The 19243-nt window shown below is 40.3% G+C and overlaps 1 long non-coding RNA gene across 1 annotated transcript; it reads right to left on the bottom strand.

The window, feature by feature from the left end:
- Nucleotides 1-545: 545 nt before the first annotated feature.
- On the bottom strand, nucleotides 546-18996 carry LOC126175513 (uncharacterized). Its single transcript, XR_007535582.1, has 2 exons — nucleotides 18772-18996; nucleotides 546-756 (listed from the first exon to the last, which is right to left on the bottom strand). It is a non-coding gene; the product is annotated as an uncharacterized LOC126175513 (long non-coding RNA).
- Between the last annotated feature and the right edge of the window lie 247 nt (nucleotides 18997-19243).

Raw genomic sequence — 19243 nt, 5'->3', positions numbered from 1 at the left:
TGGTTCATAGCCTATACAGTTTCGAAAAACACTGTATTGTTTGTCTATACATATATTCTGCTAAGATATGTTTTGTATCTGCTTACATGTACTCAATAATTTTTGCAACAGTTTACGGGACATATTGTAATTCTGACCTTTTATCTCGCAGGATGATTTGAAAATGGGTTCAGGTAACCTGGAACTACTCATTAGTTAAATGATTCACTTTTGTGAATCTTGCAACTTTGGTTGTTTCTGCAACATATTGCTGTCCTGCAATTAATCCAGCATTCTGGAAATCCATCCGTATTTTCCTGACTGGCATCATCTCAAAAAGTAACGTATATAACACTTCATCTTACTAGATGATCCGTGGCTGGTTCCAAAGGTTATAACTCGCTGTAGAGAGCAGTGCAGTGGAGACTCTGAATTCGAGTGCTATGCTACAACGTTTCATAAAACAAAGTTTGTTGATAATCTGTATTCCCAAGAATAATAATCGAACATATCGTTTGAAAAACTCAGAGGGCAAGGAAACATAGTCCAGAAGTTGAAAAACATGATAATCCATCTTAGACTAAATGTAATTGTGCTTCATTAAATTACAATACTATAATACGAAGTCGCATTGTATGAGAAACTGTCTCCTTATGACATTGATTCTTTGTTGAACATCTTGTTGTTTTAGACGTTCGTACATAAACAGTAGTGCAGTACTGAAACATTCATCACGCAGTTTTCGCTCGTTCACCCGTTGTCTCCATGGCCATCAAACTGTAAAAAGAGAATGAAACAGGAATCAGTTATCACTACTATCAACAGACTGTAGAAATTAAAATTAGTATAGTGTTATTCGTAAGCCTATACATCATAAAATAGAGCTGGCTCACAAAACTTTGTTTAGAATTACGTGATAAGATAATTTAAACGATATGTGTGTTTTGTAGCAGAATGGAGCAACAGCTTTCATCAAACATGCAGCATAAGCACTAAGTTGCTCAGTGATTTGTTACTTCTGAGTCAAGTTGAAGCGTCTGTTGTATACTCAAGTAATACCCACTCACTACACGAACAGATGCGAACACTGAAAGAGCTGTTTCTGCATCCCTTTGACAGAGTTACTACGCTTATCTCACGTTTCGATAAATAGAGCACAAAACTGCGTAAACGTATCGTTTGTCATTTCCAGCGTCTCCAGATGTCAGAGTTGTGCTCTTCATTAACTTAAGTAACCATTCCGTTTCATATTTATAAACATGTTACGCAACAGTTTTATTTTGTCCACAACTTCCTGAATATTCAGTTATGGAATGTCTGCTAGTTTCTTTCGTAAATTTATCCTAGGATATGACCAAAGTTGAAATTTTATTACACTACTGGCCATTAAAATTGCTACACCAAGACGAAATGCGGATGAAAAACGGGTGTTCATTGGACACATATATATTATACTAGAACTGACATGTGATTACATTTTCACGCAATTAGGGTGCATAGATCCTGAGAAATCAGTACCCAGAACAACCGCCTCTGGCCGTATTAACGGCCTTGATAGGCCTCGACATTGAGTCAAACAGAGCTTGGATGGCGTGTACAGGTACAGCTGCCCATGCAGCTTAAACACGATACCACAGTTCATCATCAGTAGTGACTGGCGTATTGTGACAAGCCAGTTGCTCGGCCACCATTGACCAGACGTTTTCAATTGGTGAGAGATCTGAAGAATGTGCTGGCCAGGGCAGTAGTCGAACATTTTCTGTATCCAGAAAGACCCGTACAGGACCCGCAACATGCGGTCGTGCATTATCCTGCTGAAATGTAGGGTTTCGCAGGGATCGAATGAAGGGTAGAGCCACGGGTCGTAACACACCTGAATTGTAACGTCCACTGCTCAAAGTGCCGTCAGTGCGAACAAGAGGTGTCCGAGACGTGTAACCAATGGCAACCCATACCATCACGCAGGGTGATACGCCAGTATAGCGATGACGAATACACGCTTCGAATGTGCGTTGGTTCGTGGTTGAGTACACCATCGTACGCGCTCCTGTCTGTGATGCAGCGTCAAAGGTAACCGCAGCCATGGTCTCCGAGCTGATAGTCGATGCTGCTGCAAACGTCGTCGAACTGTTCGTGCAGATGGTTATTGTCTTGCAAACGTCCCCATCTGTTGACTCAGGGGTCGAGACGTGGCTGCACGATCCGTTACAGACATGCGGATAAGATGCCTGCCATCTCGACTGCTAGTGAAAAGAGGCCGTTGGGATCCAACACGGCGTTCCATATTACCCTCCTGAACCCACCGATTCCATATTGTGCTAACAGTTATTGGATCTCGACCAACGCGAACAGCAATGTCGGGATACGATAAACCGCAATCGCGACAGGCTTCAATCCGACCTTTATCAAAGTCGGAAACGTGATGGTACGCATTTCTCCTCCTTACACGAGGCATCACAACAACGTTTCACCAGGTAACGGCGGTCAACTGCTGTTTGTGTATGAGGAATTGGTTGGAAACTTTCCTCATGTCTCCTCGGTGCCATCAGTGCCAACCTTGTGTGAATGCTCTGAAAAGCTAATCATTTGAATTTCACAGCATGTTCTTCCTGTCGGTGAAATTTCGCGTCTGTAGCGCGTCATCTTCGTGGTGTTGCAGTTTTAATGGCCAATAGTGTATTTTAATTCACAGTTTGTGTCAGTCTTAAACTGAGTGTTGTAAGCGAGTGGAATGTCCCGTGATTGTGGTTAAAACTATTGTAGAAAGGTAAAAATCAGTTCTTAATACAGTAATTTATTTGAAAGCCGTAACACTGTAATAAACATGGTTCTGTTGCAAGTGTGCTGTGTCACAATCTTATTTGGGACACACTATCCGCAACAGTCTGCTAAATGCATGTTTTACACATTTTTACAAGTGTATTACGTAATGAAATAGTTATATGTTCGCTACTTAAATATAGCAACTGTGCTTCATTGGTTCACGGGCGTCACGCCGGGTAATACTGTGGAACTAGCACTGTATTTCAATGAGACTGCTGAGCGCCATCTTCAGGTGCACAATAATTCAACGAGACAGCTGCTCGCTGTCCTCAGGTGCTTACTGACGTGTTGCTGCAGTGACTCGCCAGTATACAGGGTGGTCCACTTATAGTGGCCGGGGAAATATCTCACGAAATAAGCATCAAATGAAAAAACTACAAAGAACGAAACTCGTCTAGCTTGAAGGGGGAAACCAGATGGCGCTATGGTTGGCCCGCTAGATGGCGCTGCCATAGGTCAAACGGATATCAACTGGGTTTTTGAAATAGGAAACCCCATTTTTATTACATATTCGTGTAGTTCGTAAAGAAATATGAATGTTTTAGTTGGACCACTTTTTTCGTTTTGTTATAGATGGCGCTGTAATAGTAACAAACGTATAAGGACGTGGTATCATGTAACATTCCGCCAGTGCGGACGGTATTTGCTTGGTGATACATTACCCATGTTGAAATAGACCGTTTACCAATTTCGGAAAACGTCGATATGGTGTTGATGTATGGCTATTGTGACCAAAATGCCCAACGGGCGTGTGCTATGTATGTTGCTCGGTATCATGGACATCATCGAAGTGTCCAGACAGTTCGCCGGATAAATACGTTATTTAAGGAAACACGAAGTGTTCAGCCACATGTGAAACGTCAACCGTGGCCTGCAACAAATGATGATGCCCACTTAGGTGTTTTAGCTGCTGTCGCGGCTAATCCGCACATCGGTAGCAAACAAATTGTGCGAGAATCGAGAATCTCAAGAACGTCGGTGTTGAGAATGCTACATCAACATCGATTACACCCGTACCATATTTCTATGCACCAGGAATTGCATGGCGACGACTTTGAAAGTCGTATACAGTTCTTCCACTGGGAACAAGAGAAATTACGGGACGATGACAGATTTTTAGCACGCGTTCTATTTAACGATGAAACGTTATTCACCAACAGCGGTAACGTAAACCGGCATATTATGCACTACTGGGCAATGGAAAATGCGCGATGGCTGCGACAAGTGGAACATTAGCGCCCTTGGCGGGTTAATGTATGGTGCGGCATTATGGGAGGAAGGGTAATTGGCCCCAGTTTTATCGATGGCAATCTGGATGGTGCAATGTATGCTGATTTCCTAAGTAATGTTCTACCGATGTTACTACAAGATGTTTCACTGCTTGACAGAATGGCGTTGTACTTCCAACATGATGGATGTCCGGCACATAGCTCGCGTGCGGTTGAAGCGGTATTGAATAGCATATTTCATGACATGTGGATTGGCCCGCACGTTCACCGGATCTGACGTCCTCAGATTTCTTTCTGTGAGGAAAGTTGATGGATATTTGCTATCGTGATCTACCGACAACGCCTGACAACAGGCGTCAGCGCATTGTCAAGGCATGTGCGAACATTACGGAAGGCGAACTATTCGCTGTTGAGAGGAATGTCGTTAGACGTATTGCCAAATGCATTGAGGTCGACGGACATCATTCTGAGCATTTATTGCGTTAATGTGGTATTTACAGTTAGTCACGCTGTAACAGCATGCGTTCTCAGAAATGATAAGTTCACAAAGGTACTTGTATCACATTGGAACAATCTATCACAAAGCGATAAATGTGGTCCAACTAAAACATTCATATTTCTTTACGTAATACATGAATATGTAATAAAAATGGGGGTTCCTATTTTTAAAAAAAGCAGTTGATATCCGTTTGACCTATGGCAGCGCCATCTAGCGGGCCAACTATAGCGCCATCTGGTCTTCCCGTTCAAGCTAGACAAGTTTCGTTCTTTGTAGTTTTTTCGTTTGACGCTTATTTCGTGAGATCTTTGGCCCGGTCACGATCAATGGACTACCCTGTATACTCTGGCTCGCTAGTGAAGCGCCGGCTGGACCGCCGGATGCGGCCGTGCTTTTCCCGCGTCGCGCGTGCGAAGACCGTGGGCGCCTTCTCTCCGGCAGTGGGGACTGGTTGTCGCCTCGCTCTATGATTTCTCTGTGATGACATTATAGCTCCACCCTTTAACGCCTGCGCTTTTGTAGCGAGCCAGCGTATATCTTGGCGTGCCGCTGTAGCCACACTACTACACCTGAGGACAACGAGCAGCTGTATCGTTGAATTATTGAGCACCTTTCACAGCATTATCGGACGTGGTTTTTCGTTTCATGCAAGACGGATTAATGGTAGAAGGCGTGCCCTCTTTGCAGACCGAATAATTGCTCACCAATTTGCCTTAGACCTTACATGATATAGATCGTACATGACATCATCATTCTGAAACCAATATCTCTATCAACCGATTAGTGGCAGCAAGGGCTGTGTGTGAACACCAATCGAACTGTTCGAACAGTTTACGTCACAGTTCAGGAAATCTTGGCTTGTATTAGATCCTTTGATCATCCTGTGATGTAGTGACTTACGTTGATACTGTCACAAAGATCTGTCTAAGCGTTTTTAATGTATTTTGATAATAAAGGTGAATGTGAAACACGGACTGAAATGTTTCTAGGCTGAGGGTAATGCTAACAACGGCAACTAATAAATATATAAAAGACTGCAATCATGATTACGTCCAATTCTTGAGGTTTACTTCGTTGTGTGATCTAGTGACGTCTGATGGTAATATCTTCAATACGGGGTCTTGCCGATGTGATTTATTCTCATATAAACATTACAGTCGCATTATTACAATGTATTTCGGTGGTTCGACATTTAATTCTATTTCATCTGAATGTTTTCGTCATGTTTTAAAACTGATTAAAATCTGACATTACTTTTATGTATTATTCTCACATGTGAAGAGGGATTGAATTGTCCGTTTGCAGCATACTTCGTAAACTATTACTGTTTCTAATATATAGATCAAGTATTACACTGGGTTCAGTCAAGTAACATGTTTTGGATGACAACATTTTCGTCTTTGCCTGTTACCTTTATTCAAAAATCAGCATAAGCGTTTATAGATCTATACATACAGGTACACTGTGATTCGTATTTTAAATTTGTGTAAACACAATAGGAGTTTGTGCAGTGGTAGGATTTATTCCTATTTCTTTCATAGTTCTTCAAGATTTTAAAATTTTAAGGAGAACCGTAGCTTATTGTTGTTGATAGTACATAATTTCTTACGTATCTCTCATACTCGCGCCACGCAAGGCAGATGTCACGTAATTGTACGATCAGGGTCGTTGATGTATCGAACTCTGCAGCTAATCGGGAAATACGTGAGTAACGTTTGTTGACCCCCCAGTGGCATCATCCATTTTGAGATGACTTCGGCCATACTGTTCCGTTTATCTTTATGTTAGGAGCAGTAATTTAAGTAAAGGCTTCTTTATTTCTTATGAATGGTTTGGTCACATCGAAAGACACGTGAAAGTAATATTTCGTTTCACATATAAATATTACGAGCTGAATGATAAGGGTCATTATACGTCGCGTAAAAATATAACATCTATTACTCGATGAGTGACGAAGACTTTCAGACGACAGAATGTTAATATCAATATTTAACTTATTATATGTTTTCTCTATAAGCAATGTGTTCTACTACGTTATGCTTGCAATCTTGTTACGGCTGCGCTGTCTTTACCAGTAAAGACAGAGGTCATTAAACATAAACGCTTAATTTGTGTAAAAATCCAACGTTATGGATAGAATTGAATGTCATTTCCTATAAGCACATAACAAAATACTTCACACGTATTTTTGAAGAAGCGTAAGGAAACTAAACGCTCCCAGCCAAAATGATATTTCGTCTTCTTCTCCTGTGGAAGCAATGAAATTAGTGACTCGCAGTACAACAAAAACATGAATCCAGCGACGAATGGTAGTTCTGTCTTTTGTCAAAAGGAAGGAGTGTCAAATTGATTGTTGAAAACTGGCGCTCTATTCTTTCGGCTGGGCATATGTAAAACGATAACCATCGCATTTACTTTGGGAATTTCTGAGAGATTATACTAGCTCTACCGCTAGTCTATGTGTGTGGTACTAATAAACCATTCTCTCCATTGTTAAAATCAACGTTTCATTTTCCCTTTAATGAGAAAAATTGTAAGTATCGCCTCCACTTCGCATATTGTGTAACGGCAGAAACTTGGCGTTCTGCCTTGTATAATCTCAGATCATTGTTGAAGCATCAGAATACGTATTATTAAAAATGGATCTCTACAATTTCTTGTTATATTGAATGGATTTTTATCAGATAGTTAATTCTGTCAGATTATTTTCGACGTGAACAAAAATTAAATTTCGAACAGAAGTTTCTGATGAACAGTTCGCTATTATCTGAACTTAGTGGCCTCATATACTGAAATTACGAAGATTATTCTTGATTGATTGACATACTTCCTTATTACAAGCACTGAAGCCATGAGAACTTTATATACTTTTCTAAGACTACGTATATTTATGTTTGAATGAAGGATTTTATTTACTATTTTTTCCTTGTTTATTTTCATTTTCTTTTTCAATACCGTGTACAATCTTTTAGGTGATTTGTGACAACCAATCGAATGGAAACAGCTAATTACTGGCGTTATTCCTGTCTTGGTCTAAGCGGGTGATACCATTTTATAAGCTTTGAAATGGTATCAAAACAAATTTCAGTTGGACACCACCCACTCGATTTTGGCAGTCTCTTTCTTCAACCTAATTCGTATTTGACCATGAGGTTTCTGAGGAGGTTCATGGGGTCGCCGTGGGCAGCCCTCTTTCTTCGTTGGTGGTAATTATTTTTAGGGATGATTTTGAGGACAGAGTACTAAAACGTGATCATTAAACCAACTGAACTTTTGCTGTATGAGTACGATACTTTCATATTGTGGTCTCATGGTGACACTACTGGGGTTTTTCTATCACTTCAACTCCATTCATAAGAATATTCGATTCCCTGATGTTTTTCAATCCGTACAGTGAGCAATCAGAAAACTAAACCAAGAAGATATATGAAAAGGGATTTAAAGTTCAGTAAAGGAAATAAAAAGTTACAGATTTGCTGATGACGCTCTAATTTTGTCAGAGACGGCAAAGGACTTGGAAGGACAGCTCAACCGGATGGAGTGATGAAAACATATTATAAGATGAACAGCTGCAAAAATGAAACAAGCATAATGGAATGTAGTCGACTTAAATCGGGGGATGCTGAGAAAATTAGATTGGGAGATGAACTAAACGTAATAGATGACTTTTGGCATTCGGTCAGCAAAATAACTAGTAATGGTCGATGTAGAGGGGATATAAAACGCAGAATGGTAATAGCAAAAAACGCATTTCGGAAAAATACTAGTTTGCTAACAACTGACATCAGTCCAAATGTTAAGATGTCCTTTCTGAAGGTGTATGACGGAAGCGTTGCAAAACGTGGACGACAAGCAGTTTAAACAAGGAAAGAATAGAATTTTTTGAAATGCGGAGCTATAGAAGAATGCTGCATACCAGATGGACAGTTATTTAGTTATTTACATGTACCGTATATTATCTGCACGATAATTTCACAGAAACTGTTATGGGGACGGATCGGGACTGTATGAATGACATGTAATAGCTTTCCAGCGAAATTTCTACATCGTAATCGAAACAATATAAGGGATTCCCAGAGAAATTTCTTCAACTTAGTCGAAACTACATTGGAAACATCTGTGCTCGCCTACAATCTCGATCTCTCCCCATGCGAGCTCTGAAGAAGTACATTCATGACCGTCGACTTGCTTCGGACGAAGAGGTGCACATCTAGACATAATCATTGTTCCGCAGACAACCGTAAACATTTTTGCATGAAAACGTTGACCTTCGTGTATCACAGTGGGATAAATGTGTTAAGAATTGTAGCAATTACTTAATCATAACTCAAGTACCTGTGCTTACGAAACGGGAACTAAGCAGTAAGTGTTCCAAGATGAAGTGAAACCAAAATCTTTACGTATATAGACAGTTCATCCATGAGAAGAGCTGTGAATGACACTTTTTGTATCTTATCGATATTGATAATTGCAAGATATTGCCCCCAGGAATGTTTTAATTTTGAGTTGAAAGTAAGAAAACAAACGTGAAAAGCAAATTTTTTTCGTCTGATATACTTACAATGAATACCCCCATGAACCATGGACCTTGCCGTTGGTGGGGAGGCTTGCGTGCCTCAGCGATACAGATAGCCGTACCGTAGGTACAACCACAACGGAGGGGTATCTGCTGAGAGGCCAGACAAACGTGTGGTTCCTGAAGAGGGGCAGCAGCCTTTTCAGTAGTTGCAAGGGCAACAGTCTGGTTGATTGACTGATCTGGCCTTGTAACAATAACCAAAACGGCCTTGCTGTGCTGGTACTGCGAACGGCTGAAAGCAAGGGGAAACTACGGCCGTAATTTTTCCCGAGGGCATGCAGCTTTACTGTATGATTAAATGATGATGGCGTCCTCTTGGGTAAAATATTCCGGAGGTAAAATAGTCCCCCATTCGGATCTCCGGGCGGGGACTACTCAAGAGGACGTCGTTATCAGGAGAAAGAAAACTGGCATTCTACGGATCGGAGCGTGGAATGTCAGATCCCTTAATCGGGCAGGTAGGTTAGAAAATTTAAAAATGGAAATGGATAGGTTAAAGTTAGATATAGTAGGAATTAGTGAAGTTCGGTGGCAGGAGGAGCAAGACTTCTGGTCAGGTGACTACAGGGTTATAAACACAAAGTCAAATAGGGGTAATGCAGGAGTAGGTTTAATAATGAATAGGAAAATAGGAATGCGGGTAAGCTACTACAAACAGCATAGTGAACGCATTATTGTGGCCAAGATAGATACGAAGCCCACACCTACTACAGTAGTACAAGTTTATATGCCAACTAGCTCTGCAGATGACGAAGAAATTGAAGAAATGTATGATGAAATAAAAGAAATTATTCAGGTAGTGAAGGGAGACGAAAGTTTAATAGTCATGGGTGACTGGAATTCGAGTGTAGGAAAAGGGAGAGAAGGAAACGTAGTAGGTGAATATGGATTGGGGGTAAGAAATGAAAGAGGAAGCCGCCTGGTAGAATTTTGCACAGAGCACAACTTAATCATAGCTAACACTTGGTTTAAGAATCATGATAGAAGGTTGTATACATGGAAGAACCCTGGAGATACTAAAAGGTATCAGATAGATTATATAATGGTAAGACAGAGATTTAGGAACCAGGTTCTAAATTGTAAGACATTTCCAGGGGCAGATGTGGACTCTGACCACAATCTATTGGTTATGACCTGTAGATTAAAACTGAAGAAACTGCAAAAAGGTGGGAATTTAAGGAGATGGGACCTGGATAAACTGAAAGAACCAGAGGTTGTACAGAGTTTCAGGGAGAGCATAAGGGAACAATTGACAGGAATGTGGGAAAGAAATACAGTAGAAGAAGAATGGGTAGCGTTGAGGGATGAAGTAGTGAAGGCAGCAGAGGACCAAGTAGGTAAAAAGACGAGGGCTACTAGAAATTCTTGGGTAACAGAAGAAATATTGAATTTAATTGATGAAAGGAGAAAATATAAAAATGCAGTAAATGAAGCAGGCAAAAAGGAATACAAACGTCTCAAAAATGAGGTCGACAGGAAGTGCAAAATGGCTAAGCAGGGATGGCTAGAGGACAAATGTAAGGATGTAGAGGCTTATCTCACTAGGGGGAAGATAGATACTGCCTACAGGAAAATTAAAGAGACTTTTGGAGATAAGAGAACCACTTGTATAAACATCAAGAGCTCAGATGAAAACCCAGTTCTAACCAAAGAAGGGAAAGCAGAAAGGTGGAAGGAGTATATAGAGGATCTATACAAGGGTGATGTACTTGAGGACAATATTATGGAAATGGAAGAAAATGTAGATGAAGATGAAATGGGAGATACGATACTGCGTGAAGAGTTTGACAGAGCACTGAAAGACGTAAGTCGAAACAAGGCCCCCGGAGTAGACAACATTCCATTGGAACTACTGACGGCCTTGGGAGAGCCAGTCCTGACAAAACTCTACCATCTAGTGAGCAAGATGTATGAAACAGGCGAAATACCCTCAGACTTCAAGAAGAATATAATAATTACAATCCCAAAGAAAGCAGGTGTTGACAGATGTGAAAATTACCGAACAATCAGTTTAATAAGCCACAGTTGCAAAATGCTAACACGAATTCTTTACAGACGAATGGAAAAACTAGTAGAAGTCGATCTCGGGGAAGATCAGTTTGGATTCCGTAGAAATACTGGAACACGTGAGGCAATACTGACCTTACGACTTATCTTAGAAGAAAGATTAAGGAAAGGCAAACCTACGTTTCTAGCATTTGTAGACTTAGAGAAAGCTTTTGACAATGTTGACTGGAATACTCTCTTTCAAATTCTAAAGGTGGCAGGGGTAAAATACAGGGAGCGAAAGGCTATTTACAATTTTTACAGAAACCAGATGGCAGTTATAAGAGTCGAGGGACATGAAACGGAAGCAATGGTTGGGAAGGGAGTAAGACAGGGCTGTAGCCTCTCCCCGATGTTATTCAATCTGTATATTGAGCAAGCAGTAAAGGAAACAAAAGAAAAATTCGGAGTAGGTATTAAAATCCATGGAGAAGAAATAAAAACTTTGAGGTTCGCCGATGACATTGTAATTCTGTGAGAGACAGCAAAGGACTTGGAAGAACAGTTGAATGGGATGGACAGTGTCTTGAAAGGAGGATATAAGATGAACATCAACAAAAGCAAAACAAGGATAATGGAATGTAGTCGAATTAAGTCGGGTGATGCTGAGGGAATTAGATTAGGAAATGAGACACTTAAAGTAGTAAAGGAGTTTTGCTATTTGGAGAGCAAAATAACTGATGATGGTCGAAGTAGAGAGGATATAAAATGTAGACTGGCAATGGCAAGGAAAGCGTTTCTGAAGAAGAGAAATTTGTTAACATCGAGTATAGATTTAAGTGTCAGGAAGTCATTTCTGAAAGTATTTGTATGGAGTGTAGCCATGTATGGAAGTGAAACATGGATGGTAAATAGTTTGGACAAGAAGAGAATAGAAGCTTTCGAAATGTGGTGCTACAGAAGAATGCTGAAGATTAGATGGGTAGATCACATAACTAATGAGGAAGTATTGAATAGGATTGGGGAGAAGAGAAGTTTGTGGCACAACTTGACCAGAAGAAGGGATCGGTTGGTAGGACATGTTCTGAGGCATCAAGGGATCACCAATTTAGTATTGGAGGGCAGCGTGGAGGGTAAAAATCGTAGGGGGAGACCAAGAGATGAATACACTAAGCAGATTCAGAAGGATGTAGGTTGCAGTAGGTACTGGGAGATGAAGAAGCTTGCACAGGACAGAGTAGCATGGAGAGCTGCATCAAACCAGTCTCAGGACTGAAGACCACAACAACAACAACAACAACAACTTACAATTAAAAATTTTCTTTTTTCTTTGCTTTGCTTCCAACGTAAAATCATGTTTCTTTCCAAATTTCTTTATTCTGGATCAACGGGAAGTACTCTGTTGATTTCAATGAGTGAGTTTCCAGTCTGAAAGCATGTGACGTAAATGACCATATCTTTTGACTGCGTTGATTTAAAAGCGTGCATTTATTGCATCGCCATGGAATTATATACCTTATTTTGTGACATCAATTTCATCTTGATGCGCCCATTCCTTCTCTACAGATGGACAGACAGTCTGGAAGATAGTAAATGACTTTTTTTCGCAACATATTATTACAAGTTAATAATTTTCTGGTTTTTCCTTCACTTTTATTTTTAATTCTTACTGGTTACCGAATTTCATTATTCTAAGCCAACGGGGAGTACCTCGTAGGTTTGGATGTATGATTTTGCGAGTGTCAAAATATGTGACATAAATGGCTGCATCTTTTGATTGCATTAACCGGAAGTTGGCATTTATTACAATGTCAAGGCAGTATCTGCCTTAGTATGTGACATAAATTTAATAAGTTTACCGTTCTTGAGGAAAAAGTGTCATAATAGACATACGGAGAGACATTCAGATGTCTAGCAAATGAAAAAAAAAAATATTACATGATTGGAAATTCAATTTTTGGGATTTTTCCTTTCGTTCTGCTGTGAAACCTTGCTTCTTGCAAAATTTCATGGTAAAGCTAGTGGGAAGTAATATATACTGTATGTTTTGATGAGTTTTCGCGTATCAAAATAGAACGATCAGCCAAAACATTATGACCACCGCCCATCGCAACATTCGTTGCCTGGGGGCGTTGCGGGGAAGTGACGCAGCAGCAAAAATGTGTAAGTGGAGCAGACACGGACGGGGGATCACCCGAGCGAAGATATGGGCTGCCAATTGAGAAATCCATTGAATAAACGACTCTGACAAATGGTAAATTATAATTACGCAGAACCTGTGAACGAGTATCTCGAAAACGGCGGAGCTGCTTGAATGTACATGTGCTACTGTCGTGAGCATCTACGGAAAGAAGTAGGACAGAGGAACTATCACCAGTAGCTAAATGGTTGGACGACCACGACTCTTCTCAGATCATAGGGTTCGGAGGCTTCTCTGCTAGGTGTAGTAGTATAGATGGTGATCTGTGGCATCTCTACTGAAAGAATACAATGCTGGTGCACCCACAAGTGATTCGGTACACATCGTTCATCTTATCTTGTTGAACATATAGATCCACAGCAGAGCACCCCTACGCGTTCACATTTTTACCCAACGACATTGTCAATTACGATTTCAGTGGGCACGGGACCATCTGGACTCGACCGTCGATCAATTTAAACGTGTCAGCTCTTCGGTTGAAGCACGTTTTTGCTACACTAGGTCGTCATCAAGACGAACAGCGGCTCGAAACGCACAGCTTGCCACAGACGCAGGCTGGTGGGAGCAATATTATGCTATGGGAGACATACTCCTACGCTTGCAGTAGTAACCAAAGTCACATGGACAGCTACGAAACAACTGCGTCCCTTCATGCTTGATGTCTTCCCCGACAGCGATGTCATCTCTTAGCAGTTTAACTGTTCATAGCTCGTAACCAGAAACGTGTTACAGTGGCTTGAAGAGCATTATAGTGGACTCACGCTGATGTCTCGGCGACCAAATTCACCTGATGTAAATCCTATGGAACCCATCTGTGTAGCTATCGGACGTCGTCACCGCGTACGCAAATCAGAGGCCCGTTATTTACGAAAGTTACACAACCTGTGCGTAGAAAACTAATGGCACACACGTACACAAACCTACAAACAAACTGGGGCATTCCTGATCGGAGTCGATGGTGTATTTCATTCCGAAAACGGAAAAACAAGCTCTTAAGCAGATGGTCACACTGTTTTTTGTCAACGATGTATGTGATATAAATGGTCTTACCTTTTGATTGCAAGGACTTACAGTTTCAGTTTTTAAAACGCCCGAGGGACTCTAGCCCTCAGTATTTGACATATATTTCACATTGATATATCTACCCGTTCCTGAGAGAAAGCGTTTTTAACAGTCGGACGGACAGACTGTCAGACAAAGACAACATACAGATCCTATAAGGGTTCCGTTTTAGCGATTGAGGCTCAGAACACTAAAACGTACCTCAACCTCCGAGGGCTTCAAAGAAAATAATAATTTGTTTGTTTGGCTACACTGGAAATCCCCTTACCATTTCGTGATGAGATCTAGGAACAGTTTATGCTGACTGATGCACAACTCATTTGTATGCCCCAAGTAATCGATAATATAAGGAAAGCAACCGAACAGCTCCATTCTTCTTAGTGACGCTGTCCTCTCCCACATAACATATCAGCATCACTTCAATGTCTCATTAACTTAATTTATTTCCTAACGACTTCTTTTTGTTCCGTTATTTTAAACTAAATGTGAGTGAACAGAGATTTTCTTCCCGTCGTGGCGTAGCTTCTACTCAGAGACATGATTTAGAACTACGTACATCAATGCGCAAACGATGGGAACGCATGCATAGGTGTACAAAATTTGAAGAATGTTTTGTAAAACAATAAAACGATTCGTACAGAAAACTCTTTTTGTTTTTGCTGAATTATCCTTGTGTATCTTATATGATGCGAACCTTCTCGCCTTGACTCCCACATATGCCGTTTTAAATTACTACTTTTCTCATTCTAAAGCGAGCTCTGTGTTAGGAATATGTAAACAGGACAATATGTAAACAGGACAAAAAATCCGTTTTTCCTGTTAGGATTGTAGGGCTTTGAGCTATTAAGAAAGAATTAGTAATATCTGTACCAAACGAGGCCGAAACTGGTCAAAATGCGAAAATGTGTCTAGTGATAAAATTACAGCCTTGGAGGAACTACTTTAGTTCCACACGTAGTTCACATATGGCACAACAAAGTTAACGCGAGGAATAATAACATTGTTTCGAGTTCCAATTAAAAAAAAATTATTTTAAATACCCGATATTGCTGTAACCGAACTTCGAAATGAATATTGTCATATCTCACTCGTCAACACTGAGACCGTAGAAACGATTCAATTAATTCACAGATTTAACTGCATTTAGTTAAACGACTTCATCAACAAGAATAGCAGCTCTTCCAGCATTTCACGTAATGATTCAGTCAGTAGGCTGCATTGAAAATACTAACTGCTGTTGTACTGTTAATAAAAAAAATCCGTGTGTTACATTGACTGATCCTTCAGAAAACCGACGTATGCTCAAATGGGCTGCAACCCGTTGGCTGAAGAACATTTTTCAAAGTTTAAATAATCGTTTTAATCTAAGAGGAAGGTAATTAGTTCTCGATAAGGATAAGGCCAGGTATATATCACGCTCTGCTGTGAAAACCTGACACAGTTGGTCGTGTCTTTTGATTATGTATCTACAACCACTGAGTCCATGCAATTATTACGTTGAAACTGCTTTTCATGTACCAGTGAAAGGACGTATGCTCTGGAGTTCTGATTTCTTTTATCCATACTGAGGTAAACTGTTGCTGTCAGAAGTAGACTTCGATGCCAGCAGCGGCAGCCTGGTGTACTAATCAGAATCGGACGAGATTAGCAAGTCGCAACGAATTTAACAGATGGCAGCAGCAGTGCTGCCTCTGACGTACAATTTTTTTCCGCTAGGAGTTTAATCGGTAATACAAGGACTAACATTTATTCCATATACGAAAAGAAGAGATAAGAATCACGGTGAACGAATGTAATTATTTGTTTCACAAATCTAATTTCGGCCTGTGGTCCGTTTTCCTGTACTGCTGTAATAGATTTTCCTTCAACGTATGTTAGAGTTTAAAACCCTCCTACGTGTGCGCTTATAATCGTCAACAATAAGCCGTATTACAGTAACTAAAAATGTAACAGTGTATAAAGATGACCTATTATGTTTTTTACAAAAATAATGAAACAAAAACATGTCTTTCCTACAGATAATCAAATTATCATTCAAAATATCTGCCAGTATAACTTAACACTTTCGCATACATTCGAAACATCTCTGGAAAAATTTTAGTGCTCATATGCATATACAGTGTCTAGAAATGAGACTACAAAATGAACGTCAGTAATAGGAAAATGCGGGTAATGGAAAGTAATGGAACTAAATGAGGTGATCCTGAGGGAATTAGATAGTTAGAAAACGATGGTCGCTTCAAACACTGAAACAGCATCCCAAATAATTTAAGCGTCACCTTATATTGAAACATTTACAAATTACTCCGTGTAAAATCAACCATAACCAGTGCTACAGCAATGAAACCACCCAAGAGAATAAGCATTTATTCCACAAACCTTTGGCCACCAATGAGTACAACTGATGTAAGAGGATTCGATACCACATACGCTAAAACTTTGTTTTGGCTTCAATTTCATGAATGAATTGATGCAGCTCCCTATCCTGTGAAAGATTCTTTGTCTGTAGACAACTACTGCTATCTAAATACATTTGAACCTGCTTAACTTGGTAAATCATTAGTCTTTACAATTTTTAACCCCTTCATTTCCAGGTACTACCAAAGTGACGATTCGCTGAAACCGCAAGATTTGTCCCATCAACTTCTTCTGCGAAATTGTGTCATAATTTTCTTATATCCCAATACCATTCAGTACCTATTCGTTTGTTACCCAATATATCCATACAATCTTCAGCATTCTAGTATATTACCTAATTTCAACTGGTTCAACTGGTTCTAAGCACTATGGGACTTAACATCTGAGGTCATCAGTCCCCTAGACTTAGAACTACTTAAACCTAACTAACCTAAGGACATCACACATATCAATGCCCGAGGCAGGATTCGAACCTGCAACCGTAGCAGCCGCGTGGTTCCAGACTTAAGCGCCTAGAACCGCTCGGCCACCGCGGCCAGCACCTAATTTCCAAGGCTTCTATTTTCTTCTTGTCTGAACTATTTATCGTCCACGATTCACTTCGGTAAAAAGTTGCACTCCAAATACAATCAGAAATTTATATTAGATGTTAGTAGATTTCTCTTATACAGACTCGTTTTTCTTGTTAATACCAGTCTAGATTTTTTATTTATCTAGTTAGGCTATTGTCACTTATTTTATGCCGAAATAGCAAAACACATTTACTGATTTTATTGCATAATTTCCTATTTAATTCGTCAGCGTCGCTTTATCTGACTAGACCACATTCAATTACCATTGCTTTAGTTGAACTGATATTCATCTTATAATGTCTTTCCAACGTCTTACCCACATTTTATTTCCCTTTCCAAATTTTCTTTGGTTTCCTTTACTGCTTCTTCAATCCACAGGTTAAAGAGCATCGGAGATATGCTATAATCCTGTTTCAATCACTTTTCAGTCACTCATACTGAACCCACATAGCCCCCTAGAACCGTCATTAATGAATTCACATCACATGATATAAGAAAACACAGACACTTAAAGTAATAAAGGAGATTTGCTATTTGGGGAGCAAATAACTGATGATGGTCTAAATAGAGAGGATATAAAATGTAGACTGGGAATGGCAAGGAAAGCGTTTCTGAAGAAGAGAAATTTGTTAACATCGAATATAGATTTAAGAGTCAGGAAGTCGTTTCTCAAAGTATTTGTATGGAGTGTAGTCATGTATGGAAGTGAAACATGGACGATAAATAGTTTGGACAAGAAGAGAATAGAAGCTTTCGAAATGTGGTGCTACAGAAGAATGCTGAAGATTAGATGGGTAGATCACATAACTAATGAGGAGGTATTGAATAGAATTGGGGAGAAGAGGAGTTTGTGGCACAACTTGACAAGAAGAAGGGACCGGTTGGTAGGACATGTTCTGAGGAATCAAGGGATCACAAATTTAGCATTGGAGGGCAGCGTGGTGGGTAAAAATCGTAGAGGGAGACCAAGAGATGAATATAGTAATCAGATTCAGAAGGATGTAGGTTGCAGTAAGTACTGGGAGATGAAGAAGCTTTCACAGGATAGAGTAGCATGGAGAGCTGCATCAAACCAATCTCAGGACTGAAGACCACAACAACAACAATGGTACAGGTCGAGTTAAAATCGACATTAAAACTACTTTACTTCTACACTATTCGGAAAGAGATGGAAGATGAACATTAATAGCTGCAAGTTCATTGACACATTGCAGCTGGGTGCGATCGGTGAGGGAGAATCGAGTCCATTACCTTTGGACGTGACAGGAAGTTGACTAACAGGAACGTAAACAGCCGGAGAGTTGTTTCACGAGTCGTTGGGACACTGCAAGTCTGTGTAACAAACCTGCAGACCCAAATCCTTCCAAGCACTCACTTATCCAGGGATAATGATGCCAGATAAATCGGTTTAGGTGGTTACCTACCTCTCAGTATCCGCCGGCATTTGTTTCTGACCAGCACCGTACCATCTCTGCATCTTCCTCTACGAGGGAAGCGACGCAAACGGACAGAATGTTCCTGAGCGTATGTGGAAGTCAGCAGCCCGACGAAGACACCCAGCAGGTATAAAACGACGGAGAACTTCATTCAGAAAGCCTATGCCTACAAGTGTAGCCTCCTTCCCTTTCGCTAGAGAACTGAGTGGATGTGGCGCCTGCTTCCGTTAGGGGTTTTCCGCTTCCGCTCATTTAAATACGTGCCCTAGACGTCATTTCCTGAGTGTTCTAGGAAAGTCATTGCTCAGCCAAGTCTCAGGAAAAGGTTAAATGTTATCTGTCTTCCTGCAGAAAATGTTGAAATGCTCGTGGAAATAATTGATATTCACTCGGCCCCCGGCTACGAACTTACGATTCAGCAACCGTTAAATCATATGCTGTTTTATCAATTTATGACATT

Source organism: Schistocerca cancellata, chromosome 3 (assembly GCF_023864275.1).
Source record: "Schistocerca cancellata isolate TAMUIC-IGC-003103 chromosome 3, iqSchCanc2.1, whole genome shotgun sequence".
Taxonomy (NCBI): Eukaryota; Metazoa; Arthropoda; class Insecta; order Orthoptera; family Acrididae; genus Schistocerca; species Schistocerca cancellata.
This window is presented reverse-complemented; position numbering and strand designations above follow the sequence as displayed.